The following is a 13,241-nucleotide window of genomic DNA, read 5'->3' on the forward strand; positions in this document are numbered from 1 at the left end:
ACCCAAAGAACAACTTCTTCTGCGCAGCTTGTTTTCTAGGCAGCAGCGCTATTGTGATGTCATCGGGGGGCATTGTGACAAGCCGCCAGTGTTCCATCTCTTCATGTTGTGCACAGTTCAAACGGAAAATACATCAACAGGCAGACTACAGAAAAGCTTACTATCAAAGGTTAGAGGGGGGCTTTCTCAGAGGGCTTTTTACAGTTTTTCTATTCCCAATTAGCCGTTTAAGTGTACTTATTGAAAGTAGTAATTCTTTCATAGGCCGCCCTTTCTTAGTATTTGACGTTCCTTATATTGCGGTATGAGGCTTCGCAGTAGGTTGCAAACATTCATCACCCATGACTGTCCCCAATTGAGCTCAGAAGCTCAATGTCTATCATGACCTCTCTTTTAGAATGTCCAAGAGCAAGCAAACTATTCCTCCAGGAGAGGGCGCCAACAGACTACTAAAGAGATCATCATTACTCAAAGAAAACCCCAAAAACCAATGCATGATAGGAATAAACAGGTAACTTTCTTTGGAGTGGAAGCGGAGAGATCGCACCAGATGCCAATTCTAGATGTTATCACACCTGTGGTCACTGCAGCAGCAGGTGAATCCACTTTGTCCAAAAGGGATCTATTCCATTCAATTGCAAATGATCTAGATAAGACAGAGAACTGCAGCACGGGGACATAGCCGAGTTGGTCAGGTTGAGTGGTGATGAGTTTGCTATTTGGATGAATAAAGAAAGTCAAAAGTGTGAAAGATAAAAAACAAAAGGAGGAAGTGTGAAAAGTGAATGGGCCAAATTGAGGTGCATATGAAGACGTATGCTTTCTTCCAATTCATTAAATCGGGCTAATATGAATCAGGTGAATTGAGTTCTGCTTTTGGAAACTGGGTTAAGAAGGGGTGCACCGTTCCTGGAGGTACTGCAATACCAGGTCAATGCGTGGAGTGGACAGAGCAAGCTCTTTTTCCATCTCCCTGTTCTAAAAATCCATTTAATATATGGTCCCCAGATAGGGGACGTATCAGATATTAAACTGATAAGAACAGATACTACACTTGATCTTAGCCAAAAGGCCGAGAAGCGATAACCAGAATTGGTTTGGGCCTCGAGTGGCACCCTGGCCTATGCCGGACACATCTTAGGGAGAGAGAGCGAGAGGGAGACAAACCCACGCCTACACAAGACATTTTGTCACCCAAGCCAACCCTTGAAAAGGCTGCTTTGCAGAGCCAAAACAAGAAGAATGGTGCGTTTTGCAGCCGCCGCCCACTGCAATGAATCTGAATAACTCCTCCTTTAGGGCGCAAGCAACTCCCCTCCCCCTTGCAGTCTTTCCAATTCACGATACAAAAAGACGGACAGGACAGGTTGCCTGACTTTCCGTCACTGCCACCCTTTGCCATCCTTACCCGTAGAAAGCCCTTTCATCATCCCCAAACCCTAATCTTTTCCCTTTCCTTCCCAGCCCCCAAACCCTGCCCTCTGTACCTTTCTCACCACCCGCTTCCCTTCTCCTGTCATCCCCCTACCACCCGGGAAAAAAAGAGATTGCCCCCTCCTTCCACTAGCCCACCCTCCCACCCAAAGAACAACTTCTTCTGCGCAGCTTGTTTTCTAGGCAGCAGCGCTATTGTGATGTCATCGGGGGGCATTGTGACAAGCCGCCAGTGTTCCGTCTCTTCATGTTGTGCACAGTTCAAACGGAAAATACATCAACAGGCAGACTACAGAAAAGCTTACTATCAAAGGTTAGAGGGGGGCTTTCTCAGAGGGCTTTTTACAGTTTTTCTATTCCCAATTAGCCGTTTAAGTGTACTTATTGAAAGTAGTAATTCTTTCATAGGCCGCCCTTTCTTAGTATTTGATGTTCCTTATATTGCGGTATGAGGCTTCGCAGTAGGTTGCAAACATTCATCACCCATGACTGTCCCCAATTGAGCTCAGAAGCTCAATGTCTATCATGACCTCTCTTTTAGAATGTCCAAGAGCAAGCAAACTATTCCTCCAGGAGAGGGCGCCAACAGACTACTAAAGAGATCATCATTACTCAAAGAAAACCCCAAAAACCAATGCATGATAGGAATAAACAGGTAACTTTCTTTGGAGTGGAAGCGGAGAGATCGCACCAGATGCCAATTCTAGATGTTATCACACCTGTGGTCACTGCAGCAGCAGGTGAATCCACTTTGTCCAAAAGGGATCTATTCCATTCAATTGCAAATGATCTAGATAAGACAGAGAACTGCAGCACGGGGACATAGCCGAGTTGGTCAGGTTGAGTGGTGATGAGTTTGCTATTTGGATGAATAAAGAAAGTCAAAAGTGTGAAAGATAAAAAACAAAAGGAGGAAGTGTGAAAAGTGAATGGGCCAAATTGAGGTGCATATGAAGACGTATGCTTTCTTCCAATTCATTAAATCGGGCTAATATGAATCAGGTGAATTGAGTTCTGCTTTTGGAAACTGGGTTAAGAAGGGGTGCACCGTTCCTGGAGGTACTGCAATACCAGGTCAATGCGTGGAGTGGACAGAGCAAGCTCTTTTTCCATCTCCCTGTTCTAAAAATCCATTTAATATATGGTCCCCAGATAGGGGACGTATCAGATATTAAACTGATAAGAACAGATACTACACTTGATCTTAGCCAAAAGGCCGAGAAGCGATAACCAGAATTGGTTTGGGCCTCGAGTGGCACCCTGGCCTATGCCGGACACATCTTAGGGAGAGAGAGCGAGAGGGAGACAAACCCACGCCTACACAAGACATTTTGTCACCCAAGCCAACCCTTGAAAAGGCTGCTTTGCAGAGCCAAAACAAGAAGAATGGTGCGTTTTGCAGCCGCCGCCCACTGCAATGAATCTGAATAACTCCTCCTTTAGGGCGCAAGCAACTCCCCTCCCCCTTGCAGTCTTTCCAATTCACGATACAAAAAGACGGACAGGACAGGTTGCCTGACTTTCCGTCACTGCCACCCTTTGCCATCCTTACCCGTAGAAAGCCCTTTCATCATCCCCAAACCCTAATCTTTTCCCTTTCCTTCCCAGCCCCCAAACCCTGCCCTCTGTACCTTTCTCACCACCCGCTTCCCTTCTCCTGTCATCCCCCTACCACCCGGGAAAAAAAGAGATTGCCCCCTCCTTCCACTAGCCCACCCTCCCACCCAAAGAACAACTTCTTCTGCGCAGCTTGTTTTCTAGGCAGCAGCGCTATTGTGATGTCATCGGGGGGCATTGTGACAAGCCGCCAGTGTTCCGTCTCTTCATGTTGTGCACAGTTCAAACGGAAAATACATCAACAGGCAGACTACAGAAAAGCTTACTATCAAAGGTTAGAGGGGGGCTTTCTCAGAGGGCTTTTTACAGTTTTTCTATTCCCAATTAGCCGTTTAAGTGTACTTATTGAAAGTAGTAATTCTTTCATAGGCCGCCCTTTCTTAGTATTTGACGTTCCTTATATTGCGGTATGAGGCTTCGCAGTAGGTTGCAAACATTCATCACCCATGACTGTCCCCAATTGAGCTCAGAAGCTCAATGTCTATCATGACCTCTCTTTTAGAATGTCCAAGAGCAAGCAAACTATTCCTCCAGGAGAGGGCGCCAACAGACTACTAAAGAGATCATCATTACTCAAAGAAAACCCCAAAAACCAATGCATGATAGGAATAAACAGGTAACTTTCTTTGGAGTGGAAGCGGAGAGATCGCACCAGATGCCAATTCTAGATGTTATCACACCTGTGGTCACTGCAGCAGCAGGTGAATCCACTTTGTCCAAAAGGGATCTATTCCATTCAATTGCAAATGATCTAGATAAGACAGAGAACTGCAGCACGGGGACATAGCCGAGTTGGTCAGGTTGAGTGGTGATGAGTTTGCTATTTGGATGAATAAAGAAAGTCAAAAGTGTGAAAGATAAAAAACAAAAGGAGGAAGTGTGAAAAGTGAATGGGCCAAATTGAGGTGCATATGAAGACGTATGCTTTCTTCCAATTCATTAAATCGGGCTAATATGAATCAGGTGAATTGAGTTCTGCTTTTGGAAACTGGGTTAAGAAGGGGTGCACCGTTCCTGGAGGTACTGCAATACCAGGTCAATGCGTGGAGTGGACAGAGCAAGCTCTTTTTCCATCTCCCTGTTCTAAAAATCCATTTAATATATGGTCCCCAGATAGGGGACGTATCAGATATTAAACTGATAAGAACAGATACTACACTTGATCTTAGCCAAAAGGCCGAGAAGCGATAACCAGAATTGGTTTGGGCCTCGAGTGGCACCCTGGCCTATGCCGGACACATCTTAGGGAGAGAGAGCGAGAGGGAGACAAACCCACGCCTACACAAGACATTTTGTCACCCAAGCCAACCCTTGAAAAGGCTGCTTTGCAGAGCCAAAACAAGAAGAATGGTGCGTTTTGCAGCCGCCGCCCACTGCAATGAATCTGAATAACTCCTCCTTTAGGGCGCAAGCAACTCCCCTCCCCCTTGCAGTCTTTCCAATTCACGATACAAAAAGACGGACAGGACAGGTTGCCTGACTTTCCGTCACTGCCACCCTTTGCCATCCTTACCCGTAGAAAGCCCTTTCATCATCCCCAAACCCTAATCTTTTCCCTTTCCTTCCCAGCCCCCAAACCCTGCCCTCTGTACCTTTCTCACCACCCGCTTCCCTTCTCCTGTCATCCCCCTACCACCCGGGAAAAAAAGAGATTGCCCCCTCCTTCCACTAGCCCACCCTCCCACCCAAAGAACAACTTCTTCTGCGCAGCTTGTTTTCTAGGCAGCAGCGCTATTGTGATGTCATCGGGGGGCATTGTGACAAGCCGCCAGTGTTCCGTCTCTTCATGTTGTGCACAGTTCAAACGGAAAATACATCAACAGGCAGACTACAGAAAAGCTTACTATCAAAGGTTAGAGGGGGGCTTTCTCAGAGGGCTTTTTACAGTTTTTCTATTCCCAATTAGCCGTTTAAGTGTACTTATTGAAAGTAGTAATTCTTTCATAGGCCGCCCTTTCTTAGTATTTGACGTTCCTTATATTGCGGTATGAGGCTTCGCAGTAGGTTGCAAACATTCATCACCCATGACTGTCCCCAATTGAGCTCAGAAGCTCAATGTCTATCATGACCTCTCTTTTAGAATGTCCAAGAGCAAGCAAACTATTCCTCCAGGAGAGGGCGCCAACAGACTACTAAAGAGATCATCATTACTCAAAGAAAACCCCAAAAACCAATGCATGATAGGAATAAACAGGTAACTTTCTTTGGAGTGGAAGCGGAGAGATCGCACCAGATGCCAATTCTAGATGTTATCACACCTGTGGTCACTGCAGCAGCAGGTGAATCCACTTTGTCCAAAAGGGATCTATTCCATTCAATTGCAAATGATCTAGATAAGACAGAGAACTGCAGCACGGGGACATAGCCGAGTTGGTCAGGTTGAGTGGTGATGAGTTTGCTATTTGGATGAATAAAGAAAGTCAAAAGTGTGAAAGATAAAAAACAAAAGGAGGAAGTGTGAAAAGTGAATGGGCCAAATTGAGGTGCATATGAAGACGTATGCTTTCTTCCAATTCATTAAATCGGGCTAATATGAATCAGGTGAATTGAGTTCTGCTTTTGGAAACTGGGTTAAGAAGGGGTGCACCGTTCCTGGAGGTACTGCAATACCAGGTCAATGCGTGGAGTGGACAGAGCAAGCTCTTTTTCCATCTCCCTGTTCTAAAAATCCATTTAATATATGGTCCCCAGATAGGGGACGTATCAGATATTAAACTGATAAGAACAGATACTACACTTGATCTTAGCCAAAAGGCCGAGAAGCGATAACCAGAATTGGTTTGGGCCTCGAGTGGCACCCTGGCCTATGCCGGACACATCTTAGGGAGAGAGAGCGAGAGGGAGACAAACCCACGCCTACACAAGACATTTTGTCACCCAAGCCAACCCTTGAAAAGGCTGCTTTGCAGAGCCAAAACAAGAAGAATGGTGCGTTTTGCAGCCGCCGCCCACTGCAATGAATCTGAATAACTCCTCCTTTAGGGCGCAAGCAACTCCCCTCCCCCTTGCAGTCTTTCCAATTCACGATACAAAAAGACGGACAGGACAGGTTGCCTGACTTTCCGTCACTGCCACCCTTTGCCATCCTTACCCGTAGAAAGCCCTTTCATCATCCCCAAACCCTAATCTTTTCCCTTTCCTTCCCAGCCCCCAAACCCTGCCCTCTGTACCTTTCTCACCACCCGCTTCCCTTCTCCTGTCATCCCCCTACCACCCGGGAAAAAAAGAGATTGCCCCCTCCTTCCACTAGCCCACCCTCCCACCCAAAGAACAACTTCTTCTGCGCAGCTTGTTTTCTAGGCAGCAGCGCTATTGTGATGTCATCGGGGGGCATTGTGACAAGCCGCCAGTGTTCCGTCTCTTCATGTTGTGCACAGTTCAAACGGAAAATACATCAACAGGCAGACTACAGAAAAGCTTACTATCAAAGGTTAGAGGGGGGCTTTCTCAGAGGGCTTTTTACAGTTTTTCTATTCCCAATTAGCCGTTTAAGTGTACTTATTGAAAGTAGTAATTCTTTCATAGGCCGCCCTTTCTTAGTATTTGACGTTCCTTATATTGCGGTATGAGGCTTCGCAGTAGGTTGCAAACATTCATCACCCATGACTGTCCCCAATTGAGCTCAGAAGCTCAATGTCTATCATGACCTCTCTTTTAGAATGTCCAAGAGCAAGCAAACTATTCCTCCAGGAGAGGGCGCCAACAGACTACTAAAGAGATCATCATTACTCAAAGAAAACCCCAAAAACCAATGCATGATAGGAATAAACAGGTAACTTTCTTTGGAGTGGAAGCGGAGAGATTGCACCAGATGCCAATTCTAGATGTTATCACACCTGTGGTCACTGCAGCAGCAGGTGAATCCACTTTGTCCAAAAGGGATCTATTCCATTCAATTGCAAATGATCTAGATAAGACAGAGAACTGCAGCACGGGGACATAGCCGAGTTGGTCAGGTTGAGTGGTGATGAGTTTGCTATTTGGATGAATAAAGAAAGTCAAAAGTGTGAAAGATAAAAAACAAAAGGAGGAAGTGTGAAAAGTGAATGGGCCAAATTGAGGTGCATATGAAGACGTATGCTTTCTTCCAATTCATTAAATCGGGCTAATATGAATCAGGTGAATTGAGTTCTGCTTTTGGAAACTGGGTTAAGAAGGGGTGCACCGTTCCTGGAGGTACTGCAATACCAGGTCAATGCGTGGAGTGGACAGAGCAAGCTCTTTTTCCATCTCCCTGTTCTAAAAATCCATTTAATATATGGTCCCCAGATAGGGGACGTATCAGATATTAAACTGATAAGAACAGATTTTGATTTAATGAAGCTTTCCAAAGCACCGCAAAAATGCATGACCGAAGTCACACCAAAAACAGTGCAAAGGCTAGGATTCGTGTGGACCCCTCCGTGAGAAGAGGATCCCCAAAAATCAACCCCGTCCCTCCGAGCCAGAAGGCCACAGCGAGGGTCAGGGATCTTCGGTGCTCCCCCAAGCCGAAGCCTGGTTGAGCCTTGTTGTTGCTCCCAGCGTCCACCGAGGCATCTTACCCAAGTGGAGTAGGGAGCTACTAGTCGTTGGTTTCGCAGCCGAGACTGCCCGGACCGTCAACCGGTGTTGGTTTCTCAGCCCAAGGCTGACCGGACCTCCAACCGGGTGTTGGTTTCTCAGCCCAAGGCTGACCGGACCTCCAACCGGGTGTTGGTTTCTCAGCCCAAGGCTAACCGGACCTCCAACCGGGTGTTGGTTTCCCAGCCAAAGCTGACCCGGACCTCCAACCGGGTGTTGGTTTCTCAGCCCAAAGCTGACCGGACCTCCGACCGGGATTATAAAAATTTCCCTTCTTAGCCAGAAGGCCGGGATAGGGCAATATGCTTGGAAAGTATGAATAGGCAAGGCGCGGCGTGCGACAGAGTCTGAGGCTTACCAGGGTCCCAACCTAGCAAGTTCAGACTCCCTCCAGGGTGTCCATTCCTGGGGCACATTGCACCATAACCCCCACACTTACTCAGTCTAATAGCCTCGATCCTGGTAGGGCCATGGTTTCCTCTAGATGGATATACTATCCTCCCAAAGTACTAACAAGCGCAACCTTCCAGTGTGCATTGCATCATTGTACTAAGGTGGCCGGAGCCTTAAACCACCTTTTCGAACGATACTACACTTGATCTTAGCCAAAAGGCCGAGAAGCGATAACCAGAATTGGTTTGGGCCTCGAGTGGCACCCTGGCCTATGCCGGACACATCTTAGGGAGAGAGAGCGAGAGGGAGACAAACCCACGCCTACACAAGACATTTTGTCACCCAAGCCAACCCTTGAAAAGGCTGCTTTGCAGAGCCAAAACAAGAAGAATGGTGCGTTTTGCAGCCGCCGCCCACTGCAATGAATCTGAATAACTCCTCCTTTAGGGCGCAAGCAACTCCCCTCCCCCTTGCAGTCTTTCCAATTCACGATACAAAAAGACGGACAGGACAGGTTGCCTGACTTTCCGTCACTGCCACCCTTTGCCATCCTTACCCGTAGAAAGCCCTTTCATCATCCCCAAACCCTAATCTTTTCCCTTTCCTTCCCAGCCCCCAAACCCTGCCCTCTGTACCTTTCTCACCACCCGCTTCCCTTCTCCTGTCATCCCCCTACCACCCGGGAAAAAAAGAGATTGCCCCCTCCTTCCACTAGCCCACCCTCCCACCCAAAGAACAACTTCTTCTGCGCAGCTTGTTTTCTAGGCAGCAGCGCTATTGTGATGTCATCGGGGGGCATTGTGACAAGCCGCCAGTGTTCCGTCTCTTCATGTTGTGCACAGTTCAAACGGAAAATACATCAACAGGCAGACTACAGAAAAGCTTACTATCAAAGGTTAGAGGGGGGCTTTCTCAGAGGGCTTTTTACAGTTTTTCTATTCCCAATTAGCCGTTTAAGTGTACTTATTGAAAGTAGTAATTCTTTCATAGGCCGCCCTTTCTTAGTATTTGACGTTCCTTATATTGCGGTATGAGGCTTCGCAGTAGGTTGCAAACATTCATCACCCATGACTGTCCCCAATTGAGCTCAGAAGCTCAATGTCTATCATGACCTCTCTTTTAGAATGTCCAAGAGCAAGCAAACTATTCCTCCAGGAGAGGGCGCCAACAGACTACTAAAGAGATCATCATTACTCAAAGAAAACCCCAAAAACCAATGCATGATAGGAATAAACAGGTAACTTTCTTTGGAGTGGAAGCGGAGAGATCGCACCAGATGCCAATTCTAGATGTTATCACACCTGTGGTCACTGCAGCAGCAGGTGAATCCACTTTGTCCAAAAGGGATCTATTCCATTCAATTGCAAATGATCTAGATAAGACAGAGAACTGCAGCACGGGGACATAGCCGAGTTGGTCAGGTTGAGTGGTGATGAGTTTGCTATTTGGATGAATAAAGAAAGTCAAAAGTGTGAAAGATAAAAAACAAAAGGAGGAAGTGTGAAAAGTGAATGGGCCAAATTGAGGTGCATATGAAGACGTATGCTTTCTTCCAATTCATTAAATCGGGCTAATATGAATCAGGTGAATTGAGTTCTGCTTTTGGAAACTGGGTTAAGAAGGGGTGCACCGTTCCTGGAGGTACTGCAATACCAGGTCAATGCGTGGAGTGGACAGAGCAAGCTCTTTTTCCATCTCCCTGTTCTAAAAATCCATTTAATATATGGTCCCCAGATAGGGTACGTATCAGATATTAAACTGATAAGAACAGATACTACACTTGATCTTAGCCAAAAGGCCGAGAAGCGATAACCAGAATTGGTTTGGGCCTCGAGTGGCACCCTGGCCTATGCCGGACACATCTTAGGGAGAGAGAGCGAGAGGGAGACAAACCCACGCCTACACAAGACATTTTGTCACCCAAGCCAACCCTTGAAAAGGCTGCTTTGCAGAGCCAAAACAAGAAGAATGGTGCGTTTTGCAGCCGCCGCCCACTGCAATGAATCTGAATAACTCCTCCTTTAGGGCGCAAGCAACTCCCCTCCCCCTTGCAGTCTTTCCAATTCACGATACAAAAAGACGGACAGGACAGGTTGCCTGACTTTCCGTCACTGCCACCCTTTGCCATCCTTACCCGTAGAAAGCCCTTTCATCATCCCCAAACCCTAATCTTTTCCCTTTCCTTCCCAGCCCCCAAACCCTGCCCTCTGTACCTTTCTCACCACCCGCTTCCCTTCTCCTGTCATCCCCCTACCACCCGGGAAAAAAAGAGATTGCCCCCTCCTTCCACTAGCCCACCCTCCCACCCAAAGAACAACTTCTTCTGCGCAGCTTGTTTTCTAGGCAGCAGCGCTATTGTGATGTCATCGGGGGGCATTGTGACAAGCCGCCAGTGTTCCGTCTCTTCATGTTGTGCACAGTTCAAACGGAAAATACATCAACAGGCAGACTACAGAAAAGCTTACTATCAAAGGTTAGAGGGGGGCTTTCTCAGAGGGCTTTTTACAGTTTTTCTATTCCCAATTAGCCGTTTAAGTGTACTTATTGAAAGTAGTAATTCTTTCATAGGCCGCCCTTTCTTAGTATTTGACGTTCCTTATATTGCGGTATGAGGCTTCGCAGTAGGTTGCAAACATTCATCACCCATGACTGTCCCCAATTGAGCTCAGAAGCTCAATGTCTATCATGACCTCTCTTTTAGAATGTCCAAGAGCAAGCAAACTATTCCTCCAGGAGAGGGCGCCAACAGACTACTAAAGAGATCATCATTACTCAAAGAAAACCCCAAAAACCAATGCATGATAGGAATAAACAGGTAACTTTCTTTGGAGTGGAAGCGGAGAGATCGCACCAGATGCCAATTCTAGATGTTATCACACCTGTGGTCACTGCAGCAGCAGGTGAATCCACTTTGTCCAAAAGGGATCTATTCCATTCAATTGCAAATGATCTAGATAAGACAGAGAACTGCAGCACGGGGACATAGCCGAGTTGGTCAGGTTGAGTGGTGATGAGTTTGCTATTTGGATGAATAAAGAAAGTCAAAAGTGTGAAAGATAAAAAACAAAAGGAGGAAGTGTGAAAAGTGAATGGGCCAAATTGAGGTGCATATGAAGACGTATGCTTTCTTCCAATTCATTAAATCGGGCTAATATGAATCAGGTGAATTGAGTTCTGCTTTTGGAAACTGGGTTAAGAAGGGGTGCACCGTTCCTGGAGGTACTGCAATACCAGGTCAATGCGTGGAGTGGACAGAGCAAGCTCTTTTTCCATCTCCCTGTTCTAAAAATCCATTTAATATATGGTCCCCAGATAGGGGACGTATCAGATATTAAACTGATAAGAACAGATACTACACTTGATCTTAGCCAAAAGGCCGAGAAGCGATAACCAGAATTGGTTTGGGCCTCGAGTGGCACCCTGGCCTATGCCGGACACATCTTAGGGAGAGAGAGCGAGAGGGAGACAAACCCACGCCTACACAAGACATTTTGTCACCCAAGCCAACCCTTGAAAAGGCTGCTTTGCAGAGCCAAAACAAGAAGAATGGTGCGTTTTGCAGCCGCCGCCCACTGCAATGAATCTGAATAACTCCTCCTTTAGGGCGCAAGCAACTCCCCTCCCCCTTGCAGTCTTTCCAATTCACGATACAAAAAGACGGACAGGACAGGTTGCCTGACTTTCCGTCACTGCCACCCTTTGCCATCCTTACCCGTAGAAAGCCCTTTCATCATCCCCAAACCCTAATCTTTTCCCTTTCCTTCCCAGCCCCCAAACCCTGCCCTCTGTACCTTTCTCACCACCCGCTTCCCTTCTCCTGTCATCCCCCTACCACCCGGGAAAAAAAGAGATTGCCCCCTCCTTCCACTAGCCCACCCTCCCACCCAAAGAACAACTTCTTCTGCGCAGCTTGTTTTCTAGGCAGCAGCGCTATTGTGATGTCATCGGGGGGCATTGTGACAAGCCGCCAGTGTTCCGTCTCTTCATGTTGTGCACAGTTCAAACGGAAAATACATCAACAGGCAGACTACAGAAAAGCTTACTATCAAAGGTTAGAGGGGGGCTTTCTCAGAGGGCTTTTTACAGTTTTTCTATTCCCAATTAGCCGTTTAAGTGTACTTATTGAAAGTAGTAATTCTTTCATAGGCCGCCCTTTCTTAGTATTTGACGTTCCTTATATTGCGGTATGAGGCTTCGCAGTAGGTTGCAAACATTCATCACCCATGACTGTCCCCAATTGAGCTCAGAAGCTCAATGTCTATCATGACCTCTCTTTTAGAATGTCCAAGAGCAAGCAAACTATTCCTCCAGGAGAGGGCGCCAACAGACTACTAAAGAGATCATCATTACTCAAAGAAAACCCCAAAAACCAATGCATGATAGGAATAAACAGGTAACTTTCTTTGGAGTGGAAGCGGAGAGATCGCACCAGATGCCAATTCTAGATGTTATCACACCTGTGGTCACTGCAGCAGCAGGTGAATCCACTTTGTCCAAAAGGGATCTATTCCATTCAATTGCAAATGATCTAGATAAGACAGAGAACTGCAGCACGGGGACATAGCCGAGTTGGTCAGGTTGAGTGGTGATGAGTTTGCTATTTGGATGAATAAAGAAAGTCAAAAGTGTGAAAGATAAAAAACAAAAGGAGGAAGTGTGAAAAGTGAATGGGCCAAATTGAGGTGCATATGAAGACGTATGCTTTCTTCCAATTCATTAAATCGGGCTAATATGAATCAGGTGAATTGAGTTCTGCTTTTGGAAACTGGGTTAAGAAGGGGTGCACCGTTCCTGGAGGTACTGCAATACCAGGTCAATGCGTGGAGTGGACAGAGCAAGCTCTTTTTCCATCTCCCTGTTCTAAAAATCCATTTAATATATGGTCCCCAGATAGGGGACGTATCAGATATTAAACTGATAAGAACAGATACTACACTTGATCTTAGCCAAAAGGCCGAGAAGCGATAACCAGAATTGGTTTGGGCCTCGAGTGGCACCCTGGCCTATGCCGGACACATCTTAGGGAGAGAGAGCGAGAGGGAGACAAACCCACGCCTACACAAGACATTTTGTCACCCAAGCCAACCCTTGAAAAGGCTGCTTTGCAGAGCCAAAACAAGAAGAATGGTGCGTTTTGCAGCCGCCGCCCACTGCAATGAATCTGAATAACTCCTCCTTTAGGGCGCAAGCAACTCCCCTCCCCCTTGCAGTCTTTCCAATTCACGATACAAAAA

General features: G+C 46.7%; 8 non-coding genes and 1 pseudogene across 8 annotated transcripts; all 9 read right to left on the reverse strand.

Annotated features, from left to right (window-relative positions):
* Nucleotides 1–893: 893 nt before the first annotated feature.
* Nucleotides 894–1,084, reverse strand: LOC142277572 (U2 spliceosomal RNA). Its single transcript, XR_012740714.1, has one exon. It is a non-coding gene; the product is annotated as a U2 spliceosomal RNA (small nuclear RNA).
* A 1,387-nt stretch (nt 1,085–2,471) lies between these two features.
* Nucleotides 2,472–2,662, reverse strand: LOC142277573 (U2 spliceosomal RNA). Its single transcript, XR_012740715.1, has one exon. It is a non-coding gene; the product is annotated as a U2 spliceosomal RNA (small nuclear RNA).
* A 1,387-nt stretch (nt 2,663–4,049) lies between these two features.
* LOC142277574 (U2 spliceosomal RNA) lies at nt 4,050–4,240 on the reverse strand. Its single transcript, XR_012740716.1, has one exon. It is a non-coding gene; the product is annotated as a U2 spliceosomal RNA (small nuclear RNA).
* Nucleotides 4,241–5,627: 1,387 nt separating this feature from the next.
* Nucleotides 5,628–5,818, reverse strand: LOC142277575 (U2 spliceosomal RNA). Its single transcript, XR_012740717.1, has one exon. It is a non-coding gene; the product is annotated as a U2 spliceosomal RNA (small nuclear RNA).
* Nucleotides 5,819–7,205: 1,387 nt separating this feature from the next.
* LOC142277586 (U2 spliceosomal RNA) lies at nt 7,206–7,400 on the reverse strand. The gene has a single exon (XR_012740724.1). It is a non-coding gene; the product is annotated as a U2 spliceosomal RNA (small nuclear RNA).
* Nucleotides 7,401–8,097: 697 nt separating this feature from the next.
* LOC142277591 (U2 spliceosomal RNA) lies at nt 8,098–8,239 on the reverse strand (annotated as a pseudogene).
* Nucleotides 8,240–9,626: 1,387 nt separating this feature from the next.
* LOC142277581 (U2 spliceosomal RNA) lies at nt 9,627–9,817 on the reverse strand. Its single transcript, XR_012740722.1, has one exon. It is a non-coding gene; the product is annotated as a U2 spliceosomal RNA (small nuclear RNA).
* A 1,387-nt stretch (nt 9,818–11,204) lies between these two features.
* LOC142277576 (U2 spliceosomal RNA) lies at nt 11,205–11,395 on the reverse strand. The gene has a single exon (XR_012740718.1). It is a non-coding gene; the product is annotated as a U2 spliceosomal RNA (small nuclear RNA).
* Nucleotides 11,396–12,782: 1,387 nt separating this feature from the next.
* Nucleotides 12,783–12,973, reverse strand: LOC142277578 (U2 spliceosomal RNA). The gene has a single exon (XR_012740719.1). It is a non-coding gene; the product is annotated as a U2 spliceosomal RNA (small nuclear RNA).
* Between the last annotated feature and the right edge of the window lie 268 nt (nt 12,974–13,241).

This window comes from Anomaloglossus baeobatrachus, unplaced genomic scaffold, assembly GCF_048569485.1.
Source record: "Anomaloglossus baeobatrachus isolate aAnoBae1 unplaced genomic scaffold, aAnoBae1.hap1 Scaffold_4111, whole genome shotgun sequence".
In the NCBI taxonomy this organism is placed as follows: domain Eukaryota; kingdom Metazoa; phylum Chordata; class Amphibia; order Anura; family Aromobatidae; genus Anomaloglossus; species Anomaloglossus baeobatrachus.